This window comes from Fringilla coelebs (genome assembly GCF_963513975.1).
Source record: "Fringilla coelebs genome assembly, chromosome: 3".
NCBI lineage: Eukaryota > Metazoa > Chordata > Aves > Passeriformes > Fringillidae > Fringilla > Fringilla coelebs.
Genome location: NC_140030.1, coordinates 33,451,939 through 33,459,201, shown reverse-complemented (window position 1 = coordinate 33,459,201; position 7,263 = coordinate 33,451,939).

Below are 7,263 nucleotides of genomic sequence, written 5' to 3'. Positions count from 1 at the left end.
TCATTCAGAAGTTGATGCATGGAAGAGTGAAAAGGGAAAAAGCAGGGAAAATAAAAACGTGGAGAGAATTACGTGAATAATATTTTGGACCTAGTATAGCAACATGTGTTTGCTTTTCCATATAGCAAAACAGGAAGTTAACTGCACAGGATTTCTCCTGCAGCTCGGGTAATACACCCTGATGAGTTGAACTGTAACTCCGTGCAGTTGCAGTCCTTGGCTTGTGCCATTTCTCACACTGATGACAGGTTTAGACATGCAAATAAGTGCTGGACAAGAATGGCAGTAGAGACATGAAGGCAGGAGGGGAGAGGAGTGCTGTGGGGCAAAAATACACAGCAGATCTTTATTGAAGGCAAGCTCATACACAGGGACATCAAGCCCACTGAAGATGTGAACAAAACGTGGCATCAATAGATACCTATGTCCCCAAAAATAAATTGGCAGCAGGAAATATTCATGATCCTGAAATGAAATCAGCTGCACTAGCAAACTTGTAAAACACTCTCTGTCTTGCTTTCAGCGTAAACCAGCTGAGCTTCTTCACAGCTGTTCTGAAGATTTGTCCAGGGAGTAGGACCCAAACACTCTCAGCCTGTCTTCATAGAAGAGGTGCTCCACCCCTCTGATCACTCTTGTGGCTTTCCTCTGGACCTGCTCCTGTGCTAAGGACCCCAGAGCTGGACACAGGTGGGGTCTCATCAGAGCAGAGTAGAGGGACAGAATCATCTCCCTTGACCATCTTGTCACATTTTTTTTGATACAGCCAAGGATATGGTTGAGTTTTTGGGCTCTTGTCCAGCCTCTTGTCCAGCTCTTGTCCAGCCTCTCATCCACCAGTACCCCTAGTCCCTCTCGTCAGGGCTATCAAATTGTTTCTTTGCTGAAAGATTGGGTTACATGGAATCAAAATAAATGAATCATACAGACACACAAATATGTCAAGTATGTGGAACGGGTATTTGACCCTTGCCCTGTGGCTGTGTTCTCAGTCTGGCTATATCTGTACCAAGTTTAGTTTATGACTGATGTGAACTCATCAGGAATTACCTTGAGCACACCACACCTCAACCTATTTACTTTGAATGGGCCGGAAGCAAGGACCATATTACACTGTTTGTATTGATTTGGGAACCACACCTTATGATTACCTTATCTTTGGGCTATGATTGTGAGGCATCCTCTTGTATTTACATTTATGCCATTGGTTTTCTGTGCAACTGGGGACAACTTATTTAAACATGCTATGGCTCCATTTCTTCATCACTAAATTGGGGGCAATTCTTTCCTCATAAGATTGTTATGAAGACACATTAATTAACATTGATAAACAGAGGATATCCTGGGGTGAATGAGATAGATACATGAAAAGTATTCTTATCATTCATACTATGACAGCACATTCTGCTTGTATGTTCACAGGGAATATATATACTGGCTCAGAATGGGTGAAGTTTACCGGAATAGTAAACTGTACATAAGGGTGGGATTAATTTTCTTTAGTCACCTAACACCTACTGGTCACTCCTCTCGGCTTTTTTTCATTATTGATTAAGATGGAAAACCTCAGTCAATGACTTTTTTATCTAAGAGTGATAGAGAACATCTTCCTCTACTAGTTTCTATTTCTCCCTATTGGCCATAGAACCTCGAGCAGCTCATAGAAAATTTGCAGGTGCACAAAGGAAAGTGAGACTAAGCACAAACTTACCATTTTGATCAAGCAACTGCTACTATTTATTACTTATTCATTAGAATGACAAGGCTAAAATAATCACCTATATTGTACCCACTGTATCCTTTAAAGTCAAGTTGGATAGCCCCATAACAAAAATTATACAAGTGCTTACCCAGCTTTATTATTGCACATGTGGATTCTTGTTACACCATCTTTCTAAGCATACAGACACAGCACTGGAGAACCACCTGGAAACTCCAGAAACTCCAAATTTCTGCAGGCATCAGCTCAGGTTTCCTCACTGAATGCATGGCAAGCCCTAGCCTCAGAAACTGAATATGCAGCAAGAATCCATTTAAATTTAACAGCAGAGCTGAGCTCACATTTGGAAGAAGAAAAGCAGGAACAGGAAGAGGTGAAAGAGGTGGGCTCACCTCAGGTACCCATTTGAACATCAGTAAGATCAGTGAGTCATTGTTACAGGTCACTGTACCTATGTAGGAATATTGTCTTGGCAGTCTCTAGCCATAACATGGGCCAGATGCCATTTTCCCTGGCCTTCCCTCCTATGGCCAGAGCATTTCTCATGCAACCATGTCAGAGTGTTTCAAAACTGCCAATATCCAACTTGCCTGCAATATATTTTTATCTAAGCTTATTTTGCAAGGCCTTTATGGTGAGTGCTCTTTTCCTGCTGTAGGTTTGATTTGTAGCATAAAAGTTCCAGTTCCAGTGACTGTGGCATTACAGATAAACTATTACTATTTGCAATGAATAGTATTCCACTCATAGGTGAAATTCCATTTATATGTGTTATACATTTATATGTGTTAGACATACAGAATATTCACATTTTAGGATATAGTCCAAGATATTTCAATATGTTTGATATTGTCATGCAAGAAAACTCTCTATACATTCATATGGAATTTGAGCCCAAGTGGCAATAAAAGTTGCTGTAAGTGCTATATTTGGTTTAGTGTTTGATTTTCTTGGTAAAATGGTCTTCCAAAATTCCTGTGATGACCATGTTGGATAGTCTGGCTGTTTTGTAACTGCTGTTACTATTATTAATCACAGTATTGCCATTCCTATACAGTAACATATTCATGGTTATCATTACACCTGTACATTCACAAATATTCCTTTACAGTATGATTTAATCTATACCATCAATGAATTTGAGTAAGTTTGGGATTATAAAGATTACCTGATCATAAATCCTGTATGTTTTACTGTGAGATAGCATATACTGAAAGTATAGCTCAGGTCATGTAACACTGTAGCCTGTGTCCTTTTGCACATACCAGGAAAAAAGAAAAGAAAAAAGACTGACTACATCAAGGAATAGATTTCATTTTTACTTGTCATACAAAAAATTTTCTGTCAATTCTGACACATTAAATGCAGTACACGTGGAACAGAATAAAATTTGCATCCCACCTAGCCACTTCACAAGTTACCAAGTAAAGCTATCCCATTTGAAACACTTGAAGTAATATTATAATTCAATGGATGCATATCTTTAATTATATTGGTAATAGTAAAAACCCCAAACAGATCAGAAATGGAAAACTCAGACTCCAAGAGTATTAAAACATTAAAATACTTTGCCAAATGACTCCCTTAAATATTAAAGTTGATTTTTCTCTAATCTTAAAACACTAATTAATTTAATGTGCATTAGAGAAAACGTGTTCAAATATTAAATTGGTTGATATCACAAATGTGTAGCTCATTAACATGATTCAGGTTCAGGACTCAACAAAAAGGCAGAAATTTGATTTCATTAAAACAAAAATAAAATATGTAAGCAATTAATGGCCACCAACTGAGTATTATGAAATACAGATTTTGCTAAATAAGCTTACTACTTGAAGATCAGAAGTCTGATCAAAAAAGGTAATGATACTAGCCTATAAGATAAAGCTTCTGTAAGCATCTGAATTAGGTGAGTTTAAAGATTTAGAGGTGCAAAAACTAGTTAATTTAATTTACATGGGTTAACAAGTAGCTAGGTGACAGTAAGCATAACTGCAAATGGACCATCAGCTGTAAGGAGCACAATAATTTCTGAGAAACCATTGACAGATCTGGCATTCACATTTCTACAGATATACTAAAAACTTGCAAGAACTTTGGTGAATGATATAATATCTGGAATGTGCCTAACACTAACCATCAAAATAAGACTAATCTGGTTTGCAGTCCAATAAAAAAATCAAGAAGCTACTAAATGAAGAAATATGAATTGAATTCCTACATAGAGAAGAGATTACTGACAATAGTCTGATCTATACAGTAGAGCTAACTAAGTATAAAAGCTGCAACTGGAAATTCTGGCAAGAAAAAAATATGATAATATGAACTTGTGGCAGATACATGCTGTTCCATTGTCAAAGCCATAAATGGAGATGTTAAACAATACTGCTCCCAATATGAATGCCCAAGGAATACCACTTGTAAACTGACAGCACATCATTTTCAGCCTGTTGCTTCAGCCTGTTTTTTTACTCACTTTAATTCACCCAGCTAATGAATTAAACTAATGGGTAAACCCACTTACCCTATCTGCTTAGTTTAGCTCCAATGATGCTGTGAGATCAGAGACAAAAGCTTGCCAAAAGTTGAAGGGCATCCACTTCTCTGCTCTTATCTTCAAATCCAGTCATTACAATGAAGAATGTAGTAAGGTTGGTCAAGCACAGTTTGCAATTGGTAAATCCATACTTCTTTTTTCCCAATCACTTTCTTCTCTCTAATGTGCCTGTACATGGCTCACACAAGGATTTGCTCCTTAACCTCCACAAAGAGGACAGTAAAGCCAGGTGATCTCTATTTTCCCAGCTATTCCTCCTTGTCTTCCTGGAAGATGACTGTGACATTTGCTTCAGCAGTCATGGGGAATTTCTGATCACTGTAACCTCCTGAAGGGGTAGGGACAGCCTTGCAGTGATATAAGTCAGACTTCCTACTGGCTCTGTGTTCAAGCTGCTTGAGTAGTCCCTAACTCAGTCTTTCTCTCACACTGGTTATATTCCACCAAACACATGGAAAGCCTGAGAACAAATTTTGCCTGTAAAATCTGGGATGTAAAAACCTCCACCTTTCTGACTCCTGCATTACTAGGCTACCTGTTTACTTGGCCTTATTCTTCCTCTTGCTTCTTCCTTCATGTACCTCACCAATTTTTACTCTGGCTAGTCTTTCAGTTTTTTAATTCAATCATTTCAGACTTGGGAATTCCTTCTGTATTTATCCTGAGCAGCCCATGCCGCCTTCTGTGTCCCATAGGATCCCCTTTTCCCCTCTAAGCCCTGTCAGGAGTTCTTCATTCAGACAGTCTGGCTGCCTCACACCTGCATCATGTCCTGCAGACAGAAGCTGATGCTTCTCATGGTTTGAGACTCACTCTCCTGGGATCCTTTTCTTTCAAAGGAGCAGACCCCAGAAACTTGCACAACAATATTCTCCCTGAGGTCCTCTTCATTTAAGTTCAGAGTAGATATCACTTCTTTCCTCTTTTGTTTTCTTTCTTCAGATCTTATGGCTTACTAGGTCTAGACCAAATAATCCTGGTTCTTTTGTTATTAGAATCAGCTAGGCAGAAATAAAACCAAATTTTATTATTCAACAAGTTTATTTAAAAAGAAGAAATTTTTTTCAGCATGTATCAATAAATGGATCCTCAGAATTTACTACTGTAAATATTTTATTGTACTCTTATAATTCAGCATCCTTGGCCTTCCTCACATTGGCCACTTTCCCAATGAAAAGACAAGTAGCATACTTTTCTTGGTGTTTCTGCTGTAAACAATATAAAATAGGTGTCCATAAAGACTCTACTGAATTCAGCAGAGTCCTGCTCATCTACACAAGATCTCTTCCAAGTATTGATTCATGAACTCTTTAAATAATTCAGATACAGAGCTATCCTTTTGTGTCCATGAGCCCCTCATTACTTGTGATTTTTTGGCAGGTATTACAGTATCCGATTGGCCTTTGTCATTTGGACATACTTTAATATTGCCTCTAACAGACAGATTCTCTTCCAATGTCAGGCTTCCCAGGTTTTGGTTTTAAGCATCCTGCTCCATTCCATAGATAAGACCTAATATTTTGACACAAGGCCTGAGGCAAAATAAAGATTTGTGGGTAGATGAAGAGTTCATAAAATGTGCACATAGATAAAAATGTGCTTATTTAGTGCATCTACTCATATGCAATAATAGTCTTTTAAAAAACATGAAAGTTTAAGGTGTCAGCTTTCCCTTTGGGAGTCCATTTATCTGCCACATAGAGCTGTGACTCTTACCTTGGGGACAGGTGACTTCATTCCCACCAGAGCTTTGTAATCCTGGTAAAATCTTCCTGAGTATTAATTGCTGCTTGCGCTAAGAATGGATGGCTCAGAGGCTAACACCAAGCCCAGTGCCACAACACCCTGTAATGGCAGTGCAAATCCCAGCAGGAAACACAGTCTGCCTGCAGAGCAGCCCTCCCTGGGGATTTCCCTGCCTGTCCCCAGCCAGGACAGATGGATGCATGGCAACTTGGGCTGAGTGTGAGCAGGATGAGGTGGAAGATGATTTCAAGGCCCTTTACAAGGTAATGACTGTGTTTCTGATTTCATCAACTAAACACGCATATGTTCTATTATCTTTTTCTGCTCTTGCTTTTTCTCTTGAAACACTATTGTTATACACACACATACACAAAACTACTACAAAATTTTCTACTGCAAATCCTGACAACTAAAAGATTTACAGTAGTCACTGCACAAAAACTCAGAGCAAAAGCTCTCATATATTTAGTAAGAAATTTAGAATTTCACTATACAAGTGTAGGAAGTGTTACGTTTTATATGTGTCTTTCTTGCCTTCAAATACCTGGTGGATATTGAGGTTCTTTCCAAGTAGTGTCCTGAGGCTCGTGCCCATCCTGCATATGGCACTGGAAAGACCCATGAACCATGGATTTATACCAGGGAGTGGCCAAGACACAGCTAGTTCAAGGGACATGCCAAAAATTTCTGCTCTATTCCACTCCAAATGGTTGGACCTGGCATCACTTTTCTCTAGGCTCGGTTTCCCCATACATAAAATGAAATTAATCATGCCAGATTAGCTCAGTAGGGCTATATGGCTTACCTATTGTTTATCAAATGTGTAGAGCCTGTGGCAAATACTTTCACATGATTTTCTGAGGATAAGACAACACGCCTATAATGAGGAATGGCACTCGGGCTTGTCCATCCAGAGCGTGCAGATCCACAGCGTATCCCCCTGGCAGAGCGAAAGGTGGAGCGTGAGCCAGGTCACACCAGCTCAGGGGCCCAGAGGCTGACACAGCCTTTATAGAACTCCTTTACCACAATTTCGTCCTTCCACACACCACACAGATAAAGGGTATGGGCAGCACCATCGTTACCACCCATACTCACACAGCTACAGCTGGAGACAGCACAATGGCACCCAGCTTGCACAACCAACACCCTTCCACCTGCCTGCATTGCTATAAGCAGCTTCTGCAGGGGACTATGCCCTACATTTCAGGCCATTACTAGCGCAGAAGCAAAGGTGCAA